This window comes from Macaca mulatta, chromosome Y, assembly GCF_049350105.2.
Source record: "Macaca mulatta isolate MMU2019108-1 chromosome Y, T2T-MMU8v2.0, whole genome shotgun sequence".
NCBI classification, from domain to species: Eukaryota; Metazoa; Chordata; class Mammalia; order Primates; family Cercopithecidae; genus Macaca; species Macaca mulatta.
Window position 1 is genome coordinate 9,833,163 of NC_133427.1, and position 14,900 is coordinate 9,848,062.

Below are 14,900 nucleotides of genomic sequence, written 5' to 3' on the forward strand. Positions count from 1 at the left end.
ACATAGACAGATATAGTCATAGACATAGACCTTGACATAGACATAGATGTAGACGTAGACATAGTGACATAGAGAGAGAATCTTCCACAAAGATCAGGCAAATGGGAAAATTGGGCTCAAACCTAGGGAGTCACTAAATAATGTCCACTCAGGAAATATGCTAGAAAGATGGGAACCAAACCCATGGTGTTGCCCCACTACTTGGATTGCTGGATCATATGGTGGGTGGTTCTGCTTGTAAATTTCTTAGGAGTCTCCGTATTTAAATGGATGTAAAGCCCTGTGTAAGGCCTGCACTAATTTATATTCTCACCAAAAGGGTGCGTGTATATCCTTTACTCTGCATCCTCACCAGAAATGCATTTCTTTTGTCTTTTGGATAACAGCCATTCTGACTGAAGAGAGATGACATTTCATCGTGGATTTGATTTGCATTTACCTTATGGTTTAGGGATGATGAGCACTTTGTAGTATGCCTGCTGGGCAACTGTATGTCTTACTTAAATAAATGAGTATTCACATCATTAGTCCATTCATTTTCATGCGCTTTAGTCATTTGAGTCCCTTATGTACTGTAAGTATTCACTCATTGTAAGATGTATGAGGATCCAATAATTTCTCCCATCCTGTAGGATGTCTCCTCCCTCTGTTTAGTTTCCTGTGTTCTTCTGAAGCACCTTAGTTTGACATAACCCCATTCTCTATTTTTTATGTTCTTTACTGTGCTTTTGCAGTCACTTTGAGATCATCATTACCGTTGTCATGGAGCTTCTTCCTTCTGATTTCTTCTGGTATCCTTATCATTGCATGTCTGACATTGGTGACTGGTGGGAAGTTATCCATTCTTTTATTTTTTATATATTTATTCATTTATTTTTGAGACAGAGTTTTGCTCTTATCATTCTAGTGGAACTTCAGTGGCAAGATCTTGGCACACTGCAACCTCTGCCTCCCGGGTTGAAGAAATTCTCCTGCCTCAGCCTCCCAAGGAGTTGGGGTTACAGTCACCTGCCATCATGCCTGGCTACTTTTTGGTGTTTTTAGTAGAGACAGATTTTTGCCATGATAGTCAGCCTGGTCTCGAACTCCTGACCTCAGATGATCCGCCCACCTCAGCCTCCCAAAGGTCTGGAATCTCACACGTGAGCCACCGCACATGGCCAAAATAATCCAATTTTAAAATCCTTTACATAGATATTCAGATTCTTCTTCACCTAGTTTATAGAAGAAACTCAATTTTACATCGTACATTCTTGCTTCCGTGGGAAAAGGTCGAGAGAAGCAAAAGCAGTGACTTACTTCTGTGCCCCTATTGTTTTTCTCTAGCTCGTGTGTCTTCATTTCCTCCAGTGCTGTGCTATTTTCCTAAGTAACACTTTGCAGAATATTGTGAAGTCAGGTAGTGTGATGCCTCCAGCTTTGTGCTTTTTACTGGCTTGCTGTGGCTCTTTAGGATCTTCTTCAATTTCATAGGAAATTTAGGATTTTCAGTTTGTTCTTTTGTGAAGAATGGTTGTTGATATTTTTACAGGGTTTGTGTAGAATCTGTAGATCACTTAGGTAGTATTGATGCAAACGTCATTTAATCCTTGTGACTGGGTGCACATGCTTAGGGACAAGTGACACTGGGTGTTTGCATCAATACTTAGGTGGACTGTAATGCCCAGCCACATTCCATCCCTGGACACACACCCATTGTCCCCTGCCATTTGGACCTCTCTTCAATTTCCTCCCTTCTGTGAGCTTAGTATGGTCACCCAGATTCGCTGTGCAGTGGCCTGACTTGTCTGCGTTGCCGTGGTAGGGTAATTGTGGATTGCAGAGGGGAGAAAACATGTTAAGAAAGCCTGGGGTCATGGTAAAAGTATGTGACTGGCCTGGGAGAGCCATTCTGAAGGCACATAGATGTAGACGAACCTGGGTTGGACATCGACATAGAGGGTGAGAGGGCCCCAGCTGAGCCCAAACTGAGCCTCAGGTTGTAGCAGACCTCAAGGCGGGAAAGGAAGCCTTTACGGGATGATGAAGCAGCTATCCATTGAGACTTGCTTATGCCTCTAAGATGGCTTAAGGTTTCGCAATCCTGAAATGTCGATGTTACCGTTCCCTGATGGGCATTTCTGCTTCAGCCCATGGATGGCCTGGGTTTGCTCACAGGAGTCTCTTCCATGAGCTTTGTGTTCTCCAGGGGTGTCCCAGCTCCAACACCCACAGGCCTCTCAGCCCCCAGCTCTGGCCTCCTCTCTGTTCCCTGTCTGAGGCCCTAACTCCCTCAGGTAGTACTACAGGGGATTGAACTACAGGCCCTGGCTGATTATCTGGGGGACTGGGGAAAGGGTTCCAGGCCACATCAGTTCTTGCCTCAAAGCCAATTTCCCAGAGGCCAAGGAATAACCCCCAAGGTCCTCTCACATGAGGCGCCACAGCGGCCCCACCTTAGCAATGCTGCCGGACTCTGGGCAGTCACGGTCAGCTAACCAGCTGAATAACTCAGTTAGGCCGTGTCCTGCCTGTTGCTGGGGGCTTGACCTTCATGATCCCAGAACCCCTGGCCTGCAGTGGAATGAGAAACCCTGTATCCTGGAGGGAGAGGAGTCCTGAAGGGTTATGCATACCCTTCCACATATCACCTTCCCTACCATGCGGGGAAGCGCTCCTTTAGGAGGACACCAACACAATGCTCCTTAATGACCACTTCAGTGCAGACCTAAGTGTTGTGACAAGAGGAAAACTTCATTCTGCTGCCAGGACCCAGGATGGCCGAGTTCCTCCACCTGCCTGGCTAAGAAGGAGAAAGAGGAGAGACTCAAAGTGACCATTTCATGTAGATGGGTGAGGTGGCTTGCTAGCTGGGGTGAAGCAAGCTTTTCTTCTTCTCAGCTCTCCTGCTGAGACACCCGGAGGTACCAGGGGGACATCAGCCTGACTCAGAAACCCGACCTCTTCTCTAGACCGAGTCTCCACAGCCTGACATGCAGTTCCATCATGTAGCTAAACAGGACTTCATGTTGTGTGATCCGGGCTGACTTCTGGGTATGCACATTGGGTTTCTGGCATGAGCCTGCTGGAAACAGGCATGGGGAGTGGGGATAGTTTCATGGCTGGCATGGCCATGCAGACTCCCCTTCCTCCAGGGACTTTCCAAGAGAAAAGTGCCCTTCAACAGTCTGCTGTGTGTGAAGGGTCCTTGGTGCCGTTATTCTCCATTGTTAGTGATGATCTGGGCTACCCCTTCCCTACCACGTGCTCTCACAGCACCCGCAAACAAGCTGCCCTCCTATCTACAAGAGCCTGGACTTGGTTTCTCCTCTGTCCTCCATCCCCTGTCTTCTGTCTGACCCCCTGCAGCTCTGGCCTGGCCCCACCCCATCTTGCCTTGAGAAGCATAACACCCAGCCCCAGCTGCCAGCCATCCCGAATGGGCAGCAGCAAAGTTTAGGATCTGGCCCAGAAACTGGGGATGCCCTGGGGCCTGGGGTGTTCAGATAGCCAAGCTCCAAGAGTTGGATGTCCAGAGAGTCCGTTGCTGGCTGGGGCCAAGGCCAGGCTGTGCCCTCTGGTGCTTCTGCCACTTCTCATCGACCTCCTCCCTGGCCACGACCTTGACCATCGCCATTATGTTGTCCACCACCAGCACTGCATCATCCCCCAAGGCTGCCTCTTTGCTCTGCACCCCAGATGCCCTCCCCTGCCTCTAGGCTGAACAGGGGCACCCTCCTCCAGAGCTCCCACATACCATGGCCTACTCCTCCCACCCCACACCACCGCAACCCCTGGCCTCTGGGGGCTGCTCCCCTGGAGGTCGGTGGGCGTCCCCTGCTGACAATCCTTTGCCACACCTACGTTGACCCAGGGTTCCTGGGAAGCCCTGCCAGGCCCACAGCCCGCTGCACTGACTGTGGGACCCTGGGCCACAGCACGGTCTGCTGCGTACAGAAGTCTAGGAGCCATAGGCCAAAGCCCTGGTCTTGCAGAGCCCTGCCAGCAAGCATCGCGGGTGCCTCTGTGCTTACAGGAGCCTCGGGCTTGGCAAGGCAGTGCACAACAGCATCCACACATGCCATCCATGGGCATCCCTAGCTGCTGGCCTCTGGTGTTCACAGGGCACTGGGTGAGAGGTCCTTCAGAATGCTCCTGGGAGTTCAGCATGGTATCATGCTCAGGGAGGAACTATGGTACTGGGAGACTCTATTTGCCTAGACCTGCCAGAGTCCCTGCAGGATTCCTGGCCTCAAGAGCAGGGGAATTCCACTGTACAAGGCGACTTTCCTCCCACACTCCTGCCCAGGCCCAGTGCCCCAAGATGCCCAAGCAACCAGCGCTGATCCCTCTCTCTCTCCACAAGATCGGCAATATGCAGTACCATCTTTCTGGCCTGCCAAAGGAAGAGAGATGTTTCATGCGTTCACTGTGGATCAACGGCTTGCAACTGTCAGGATGCCGGTTAGGGCATGGGACATCCAAGCACCCAATTCCAAAGTGCACAATGCCGGCGCCACCTGGCACAAGCTCTGATGGCTTCTCGCAGGAGGTTTTCCCCAGGAGGGTGGAACTGCAGGCCACCAGGGTGCGGAAAGCCTCAGAAGATGCCCACCGCCCTCGCACTGATCAGCCTCAGAGAGAGGCTGGGTTTTTCCAGCACTTTCGGCATCCTTTAGGTATAGTACGGATGTGACATCTCACCCCGCAGTTGGCCACCTGTGGTTCCAAAACCAGATGCATGCGCCGTGAGGGCCCCGTGACCCAGAGGCTGTTTGTCCTACTCTAAAGCAACTTTGTTTTCTATTTCTGTGGTCAGGTTGATCTCTCAGCAAAAATACAAAGACAGCGAGGTTTTTGGATGTTGTCTATAAAACAGGCTGGGTTTTTAATGTGTCTGTATTGAATTACGGGAAGAGACAGTAGGGAAAGAAATCGCTAGTGTTATTTAGAAACTCATTTTTGTAAACTCATTGTCTGTTTCATGAGGATTCTTGCTTCTACTGTCAGCCATGTCTGACAGGTGGGCAAGTTGTGGGACAGCGAGCTAGGGCGCCTCATGTGCACTTTTTATTAAAGCAGTTTTCCTTTGTGCATGTGGCCATAATTTAAATAGACAGGCAATCTACTTAACCACTGTGATTAAAAACTTGTCCTTTCAGTTAGCACATGTCAGATTTCTAGTTTTGCTTGACAGAAATTATGGATATTTGACATAAAATGCGTTACTTTAGTGTACGTAGAAGTCTGGGACCATGAATAATCACAGTTTAAATTTCCCTCTGTAAAGCCTTGAATTGTCTCCCTCCTTACATGACAGGATTTGAAACTTGTTTCCTGTATCTCTGGCATAGTAAATAATTTAATCCGAATAAGTGAGTGCAATCAAGATAAATGGCAATAGCCTAAAACAGAAGCAAAATAAATGTGCTTAAGTTATTTTATTTACCTGGGACACTGACTTACTCTTGTAATCCTGGCATTTGGGAAGGTGAAGGTGGGAGGATGGCTTGTGGTCAGGAGATGGAGACCAACCTGAGTAACATAATGAACTCGTTTAATCTGTTACCATTTTGGCACCAAGGACTCGTTTAGTGGAAGATGATTTTTCCCCAGACTAGGAGTGTGTAAAGGGAGAAGGCTGTGAGTTGGACACGTTGGGGAGCCTGGAGGGCGTCAGGGTTCCAGTGCGCACGGGTTGTGGCGGGGCTGCGGGTCACAGCAGTGTGACGGGGGTGGGGATTGGGCAGCGGATCTGTGAGGAGGACAGGGCGTGGCAGCGGGAGGATAAGTAGGACGGTTTGCAGATGAAACTGTTCCACCTCAGGTCGTCCTCAGATATTACATTTTCCCAAGGAGAGCGCCACCTAGATCTTTCGCATGCGCAGTTCACAGTAGGGTTCCTCCGCTGATCCCACGGGTGGCGCGGCTCAGGCAGTGCGAGTGGTTCACCATCCAGGTTGCCAACGGGCCAGAGATAGGTACCCGCTGGAGGCTAGTGTTTGGGGATCTCTGATCTCTCGTATATTTGAAATCACTAAAAGTTAGTAAAATATTTAAAATATTATCCCCAAGAAAGCATGTACTTGAATTAGGTTAATTTAGTCATATATCAAAATATCAGGCTTGGCGTGGTGTTTCACCCTTGAAATCTCATCGATTTTATAGCCCCATGCCAGCAGTTCACCTGAGCCCAGGAGTTTGAGACCAGCTTCGGCAACATGGGGAAACCTGTGTGTATTCACGCACACACACACACACACACACACGGACACACACGCACATACACATACACATACACACACACACACTCAGCTAAGGTTGCGAGCGCCTCTACTCGCAGTTACTTGGGAAGCTGAGACTTGGCACGATCACTTGAGGCTGTGTGGAGGACGCTTCAGTGAGCAGTGCACTTTGGCTAAAGGAAATTGAAGGTTCTCGAGGTGGGGGCGAGGGGCGGGGGGCGGGGGGGAAGACAAGAAAACAAACAAAATCACATTGTACCTCCCAAATGCATAATTTTCAAATTAAAGTGTTTAAATAGGCTTCCTGTGTATTGCAACTTTAGAAAATCACAAGGCTTTTCTTATCTGATTTTCACAAGCAAGTTTTTGTGAGGTACATAGTAAAATGCAGCGTTTGTCCATGAAGTCAGTGCTTCTTTTGCTCTGTATGTTACACATTTTTCATAGTTCAAGTAAGAAATACTAAAAAGATGTCAGCCTCTGTAAGGGTACTTCACTTGAGTTTTCAACACCGTATGTAATAAAATTTTATCTTTTGGGCTTCCTTATCGTTATCTAAATATAGATAATTTTTTACCATTTACAGCAAAATGATGGAAGTGAATCAGCCTGGCAAGCTGTTCATTTGTGGTCTAAGTAGAGAAGCCAAGGAAAGGATGCTTAAGGCAGTATTTGGGAAACATGGTCCCTTATCAGAAGGTAACTCTTAACACCAACATCTATTTTGGGTATTCTGTATACATATATTTTTACAAGTACAAGTAAACATATACTCAATATATTTGCTTGAATATATGCGTCCAAAGTGATTTTTTGTTGTTGTTTTTAAACTGCTGTTTTAAGTTTCAATTTGATATTTGAAAAAATCTCATGGCCTGCAAGTGAAGGGTCTGTGGTAAGGGTCACCTACTACTGTGAAAGGAAAACAAGCAAAAGTACATTATTTGTGCAGGTAGCGAGCAAAATGAAGTAAAATAGGCACACTATACGGGTGACTTAGTATTAAATCACAGTAATGATGTAAAGTGCATTTTTTTTTTTTTTGGTTTGATGTAACTTTCAGATGGTTAGTACTATGGTTATTCCGTTACATAAATGTAAAATGTTTTCATATATTTTAGTTCTTTTGAAGAAAATCGAACCGACAAGTGCAGAGGCTTCACATTTATTCCTTGTGAGAACGCTGCAGATGCTAAGAATGCTGCCAAAGATAGGAATGGAAAGGTAAGGGTCCCTAGTGAATAATATCCTAACTCCGTTTTTCAGTTAACAGTATTAGTAGGTCTTTTTAGTAGGATTAAACTTTTGAAGATAGCAGAATGCCACATGAACTGAAATGCTTTAGCCATCCTCTTCCTTTTGCCATATAAATGCAAGTGTAGTTGAAACGATATAGGAATGCACATTACATAAATTAGTATATGGTAATCCAGTTTCCATGTTTGTATTTCAATAGGAGTGTCAGCAGGTTTTCAAAGCTTACAAAGAGCGGTACAACTTAGAAGAAATCCTCAGGAAAATGAGAGAAAGCAGTCAGTATCTATTAAATGCTAGTAATGGAATTATTTCCAATTATAGAAATAATTGTGTAGCATATACACACTGTGGATAGACACCGAGTCTGACTTACCAGAAAGAAATCTTCTGTAGAAGACACCTAGACAGACTCACGTGATGGAAACATTCTTCCCCACTCTCTGAAAGTACATTCTAGAGAAAGTATATTTAAAGAAGGCGTTTTCATTTAAGGAAGTGTTAAGAAGTTGAAAATAGAAAATAATCTGAGGACATTGAATTTGGATAACAGAACAACTAACTGGCATTTTTACCCCATCGTTGCCCTTTTCTCCTAAGAATGTCTTTAGTCATCAGAGTGGTTTATGTAACATGCATACGTAATTACTAGTTTTCCCAGTGTATTGGATAACTTGTTTTGATGCAATCAATGGTCTCTTGTCCTATTGAGTCTTAACAGTCAAGGGATTGTTTGTTTATTGCAGCTTTAAACTCTTCTGTAATACTATTAACTACAGAATTCCTTTACGTTGCAGTCAAGATCATTCCATTCTGGACCCTTGGGAGCTTTTTGTTTTATAACATTATCACAATCTGATTGTAGTTTCTGTTACCCCTCATGCTATCTTGAATATGCTTTCTTGAACTGCGTGAGCATTACTGTTCTCTGTAAATGTCTCAGAAATAACAATTTACGCTTCAAAAACAACTTAGAATTTATAGTTTCTTCTTCATCCTATATAGTAGGTATTTTGTACTCCCTGTGCCATGTATATCATATCTCTTGATTGTTAAATTGCCTTTAGTGTATATTTAAATTTTCCTAGTTGCTTATATTTCTGTCACATGTAGCACACTTCCCAGTACATAGCAGACAGAACATGTTTATTTATTCTTCCACTTTTGTATCTGAAGGTGTGGTAGAACCTGAGAGTTTCTTTTGGTTCATTGCATGGTGTCAGGACTGGAGGTGTTTCTGACTTATGTATAATAATCTGTGATAATATTTTTCCACTAGTTTTCAAGCAGAAAACAGGCAATTTTTGTAGATGTGATTTCTAAATTACTTCATGTCACAAGGTTTATTGTGTGTGTGTATATATATACTATAGGTAGTATATATATTTATATTATATTATACATACATGTGTGTGTGTGCGCGCGCGTGTGTGTTATATGCACCTAAGTATTAAGAATGGACACAAAGGAGGTACTTTCAGGGGCAAAGAACAGTTTAAGAAATTTTGACTAACCTCAGAATACTAGGAAGCAAGCACCCATATGCAAATCTGGGGAAAATCTTTTAGGACTAGAAATAACAAAAGAAGTCTCAAAGTAAGAAAAGTTGGCTATGTGACTGAAAGAGATCTTGGAAGGGATTTAAGATCTTCCACCAAGGACCAAAGCCATGTAATTTTTAAATAGAGTTCTTAGCTGAACTGTTTTCAAACATTACTTTAGACTATAGAAAAGATTAAACTGGAGAAAGTTATTGTGAATTTAATTAGGACATTTAAGCATTTCTGAGAAATGACATGTAGTACTCTACTAAGAGTTGTTTTTTAGGGACACATAAGAAACGAGTAAGGCTGAAAACATGAACGACACCAACCAAGGATCACATTTAAGGAAACAGAAGTAGAGTAAGTGTAGAATTTTAAATCATACAGAGACATTGTACATAACTATAAGCCAAATAAACAAGAAACAATACAAAATCAATAATGTGACTAATCACTTTGACTAAATAACCTCACCTCACTTTTTCTTTTCTTTCTTTTTTCTTTTTCTTTTCTTTTTTTTTTTTTTCAGATGGGGTCTCCCTCTGTCACCTGGGCTGGAATACAGTGGCGTGATCTTGGCTCACTGAAAGCTCCACCACCCAGGTTCACGCCATTTTCCTGCCTCAGCTTCCTCTAGTAGACTACATCACACCCAGTTTTTTTTTTTTTTTTTTTTTTTTTTTTTTCTGTAGTAGAAATTCAGGTTTCACGGTGTTAACCAGGATGGTCTCCATCTCCTGACCTCATGATCTGCCCACCTCAGCCTTCCAAAGTGCTGGGATTACAGGCATGAGACACCACGTCTGGACAATAACCTTACTTTTCTAATGAGACATTCTTTCATATACACCTGAGACACTGACGTTTTTTAGTTAATGATGTGGATGCAAAGATGAAGTATATTATGCATTGTAAAAAAAGATGTGCTACCTTGTCTTATAGAATTTATGACAGGTTAATTTTTCTTGAGGTGTTATTTTTTAACACTGGAGGCCTTTCAAGAAATTTGAATAATGGAATATGTGTGAATCCCTTCATGGAAGGGCATGTACTCCGTAAATATCTCAAGTTTCACCTTGTGAATGGTGTGGTCATTTCAGGAAAAAAAAAAAAAGAAAAAAGTTTGTTTCAAAGAAAACATCTAGACCTGAAATACGGTTGTTGAAGAATGTTTGTAAAATGTGTTTAGGTTAAATGTAACAATTGTATTGATAGTATACTTAATACTTTTAGTTTTTGCATGGAAAAGCGATAAAAGTAGAACAAGCCAACAAACCGTCTTTTCACAGTGGTGGTACGTGGAGAACACCATCTCCTTCAGGACACATAAGCCCTTTAGGAAGTCTGAGATTGAAAAGAGGATGTAGCGGAGGAACAAGAGGATGGCATCCCTCAGGTGGAGGACACTAGGGTAATATTTTAACACATAAAGATGAAACCAGAGTAAATGAAAGACAGCGTTTGGAGATGTAGAAATTTCTCAATTATATTTACTTCCTATGAAAAGTAAATTAAATTCTTGTTAATGAACAAAATGGTTTGTAAATCCTAAAGAAGTATTACAAGAATGATTGAACTTATATCTAAAAATTGTTTTCAAATCTTAATTACTTTGCATAGAAATAATGCAAATCTCAAACTGAATTGAGTTTATGATTGCTGATTGTCTATACTCAACAGGATTTCTGTAGAACTCATTCCCATTCCTATTACTTTAGAGTTTCTTACTTTGGGACCCCAAAGTTCATAAAAGTTGCATTGTCAAAATACGACGAAATCATGGAAACCCTCCAACAGGACATTAGTAACTCAGTGTTTTAGAAATGATTTCACAATATTTGTTTTTCTCTGAATACACGTGCACACACGTAGGCAGATCTATTCCTTTTTCATTTTGATATGGAGAAGATGCACATTGGCCTGCCATACAGAATCTTTCATTTAAGGAATGTAGAACTTTAATTTCTCCAAAGAGTCTATGACTCAGGAGAAGTCTAAAAACCACTGCTTCACAAACAAGTATGTAACTTTCCTCGCTGGAAGATGAGTCACTGAAAATGGTATTTCTGAGAGATTTACTCGATAGGAATGAGGGGCCAATTTTTACTTAAAAAAACAAAAAGCAAACTATGCATTAAAAATATACCTATTGGTTAGATTGTATTATCTATCAACCAACCTTCAAAAACCTAACATGTCATTTGGAGTTTGAACAACTAGATGTGTACTTCATTGAAGATGTTTTCTCAGGTTGAAATTGCAGTGTATGTTCCACTCTCTTATAAGAGACAGAGCTTTGTGTCCTTTTTAGTCTCAATTGATCTTGAGGTTGAAGTTTAATAATACTCTGCCATGCAGGAGAATGTCACTGTTGATGCCTGTGACACCACCAGGGAATTGGAATATAACTACATTTTTTGTAGACATATAAAAATTTTTCATTATTTAGAATGCAATTCTTAAAGATTATTAAAATGAGCATAGCCTAAGCTGAAAATTACTGTGTTTCATAAAGGAACTGTAGGAATGCTAAATTCTGTTAGCACATTTTACAGAGAATTAATTTTTCTGAGGTGTCACTTTTTGATTCTGTAACTATTTGATTTCCTTTGAGTGGAATTTGGTTTAACATTCTGATGTTTTGATGAAGCTTTTTTCATACCATAATGATATGAACAGCCATTTATCATTGATCTCCTAATATGTTTTTCTTGATTTAGATTATAATTACATATTTAACTGATAGCTTTCTGCTCTCCACTCTCCACTTATCCCATATCTCTTTCACACACCAATATATAATGATTCCTGATTATTTTTGTAGATTTTCTAAACGGACTTTTATTGCTTGAATTACACTAATCTCATATAGAAATGCTGAATTTTATTTAGAGAAATGTGCAATTTTAAGATTGCAATATGTAAGAAAGATTTATAACATCTAAAATTTAGCCATTTAAGAAACAGTGATACTTCTCAAGATTTTGTTTGAAACACAGATAAGGGCAGATACACTGCTGATCTCCACCTGAGTTCTTCTAGGGAACATTTGGAGTTAAAAGAGGTCCATCTTCAAGAATTGGAAGTCCTCCTCCTAAAAAAGCTGCCCCTTCGACTGTGGCAAGAAGCAATGGTGGGATGGGAGGCCAAGGTAAATGCTACCTGAGAGCCAGACCGTAGTTTTTGTGTGACTGAAAATGAACTATTTACCTGAAAGCTTAAGATTGAGAAACATATTAGAATTGACACATACATGGACCTATTTATTGATAGATAGCTTTTATTTTAGTTTGAATCTCACTAGGCGAATTTCAGATTTATGGTGAAGAAATACTTGACCTTCTAACTGCAGATCAAAGAAATGATTACAAAGAGGCAAACGCTCCATTTAATGCTTTGTTTGCTAGAGAATTCCTCTCACTTTTCCTTAAAGTTCCTGGCAGTATTCTTTGATGACAGGCTTCTTAATCTAATCAATTCTTCCATTTCCTAGGTCCCGTTTTATTGGACCCCCGGTGTTCCAACCTAAAAATTGCATGTTCAGTTTCTTTGTCAGTTTGGAGTCTCGCTCCCACCAGGCCAGGCACTGGTAAGATGATGGCTCACTGCAGCCTCAAATTCCTGAGCACATGCAATTCTTCTGTTTCAGTCTCCTGAATTGCTGTGACTAGTGGCATGCACCACCACACCTATCCAATAGTTTTTTTCTATATTTTTCTAGAGACAGCATTTCACTACATTGTCAGAGCTGACATTAAAGCCCTGGGCTCAAGTAGTCCGTCTGCCTCAGTCTTCCACACTGGCTCCAGTGTGAGCCACTGTGCCTGGCCATAGTTTCTGTGACTTCAGTATATGCAAAGCATTCTTACTGGTTATGTGAGGATACTAAGAACTACAAGAGCATTTAGCAGAAAAGCAGTCACTGGGCTTAAATACTATTTAAAAAGGAAAGTATTTGTAAGCCTTCAAATGTGGACACGGAAGAGTCCAACATTTTTCAGTTAAGTGGGTATCACCGAAACGCAGAGTTATGAAACACGAGGGGGCTGTATATTTATCATTAAAATTGTACAGGGAACTTTACACCTTAACACAAGATCCTTAGTGCAGGATTTGAAATTATTTCAGGAGAGAATTTAGAACCAAGCAACATGAAGCGAGCAGTAGGATAGAAAAGAAGGAATAATCTTGAGGAGGAGAAGAGTAAGATTTCAGACTGAACAGAAAAAACGAAGACAAAACAGTCACAGTTCTCAGCAAGAAGTTTAAGCAGAACAAATTGAAATTCTTACTCGAGCCTGCATCATAACATGGAGGAAATGGAAAACTTCCATTTTCAATTTTACATTTCAATTAGAGGATTGCTGAATTTAGGTAATAATTGAGTTCACAATACACCAGCTAGCACGTTTCCACTAAAAGATTAGCCATGAACGCATCATTGGTGAAAGACTAACCTCTAAGAAATAGCACGTGAAGAGTATATTAAAGGAAAACTTTAACAGACGTTTCTGTGTGTGTGTGTGTGTGTGTGTGTGTGGGTGTGTGGGGGTGTGTGTGTGTGTGTTGTTGGGTCTCAAGCACCTGGGATGATGTTTCTGTATGTGTTTGTGTTTTTGTGTGTGTGTGTGTGTGTTCTGGGGCCACACACCTGAGATGATGCTTGTGTGTGTGCGTGTGTGTGTGTTGTGGAGGGGTGATTTTGTGTGTGTTTATGTTATGGGGTCTCACACACCTGGGATGATGTTGCTGTGTGTGTGTGTTGTGGGGTCACACACCTGGAATGATGTTTGTTTGTGTGTATGTGTGTGTTGTGGGTTCACACACCTGAGATGATGTTTCTGTGTGCGTATGTGTTGTGGAGGGGTAACGCTTTGTGTGTGTGTTTGTGTGTGTGTTGTGGGGTCTCACACACCTGGGATGATGGTTCTGTGTGTGTGTGTGTGTGTTGTGGGGTCTCACACACCTGGGAATATGTTTCTGTGTATATTTGTGTGTGTGTGTGTGTGTGTGTGTGTGTGTTGTCAGGTCTCACACACGGGGTGATGTTTCTGTGTGTGTGTTCTGGGGTCACACACCTGAGATGATGTTTGTGTGTGTGTTGTGGAGGGGTGATATTTTGTCTGTGTGTGTGTTGTGAAGTCTCACACACCTGGAATGATGTTGCTCTGTGTGTGTTTGCATTGTCGGGTCACACAACTGGAATGATGCTTCTGTGGGTGTGTGTTTGTGTGTTCTGGGGTCACACACCTGAGAAGATGTGTGTGTGTGTGCGCGCATGGTGGAGGGGTGTTTTGTGTGTGGGTGTGTATTTGCTCTCACACACCTTGGATGATGTTGCTGTGCGTGTATGTGTTGTGGGGTTACACTCCTTGGATGATGTTTCGGTGTGCGTGTTTACATGTTGTGGGTTCACACGCCTGAGATGTTTTTGTGTGTGTGTGGCCCCCTCATGCCTGGCTCCGCCTTTCTGGGGGATGGCAAAGTCTCCTTGGCAGCCTTGCCCTCCTCTCTCACCCCCTCCTGAGGCAAACTTTCTCTGCCCCCAGTGGATTTAGAGCTAGCATGGACGGATGGGGTCTGGGGCTGGTGGTGAGGTCTGCAGATCTCTCCTGCATGAAGACCCCGTGGAAGTGGAGAGTAGAGGGGTCCTATAGGCTACAGCAGGAACAAAGCCGACATTTTAGAGGAAAAAGCCATGGGCAGCATCTGATGGGCATTCGGGCACTGCCCTGGCTGTAGCAGCTGGTGGCACATGCTGGCCAGTCCTCTCCTCAGCTGGCCTGCAGGTGGCCAGGATGCTCTGCCTTTGGGCAGCCCCTACCCTCCCTCACCCCATGTCGCCCAGGGCCCCCATGCAAAAGCAAGAGCACACTGT

The 14,900-nt window shown here is 42.9% G+C and overlaps 1 pseudogene; it reads left to right on the forward strand.

The window, feature by feature from the left end:
• The first annotated feature begins 6,814 nt into the window (after positions 1-6,814).
• Positions 6,815-14,900, forward strand: part of LOC144338903 (RNA-binding motif protein, Y chromosome, family 1 member B-like) — a 78,712-nt pseudogene continuing 70,626 nt past the window's right edge.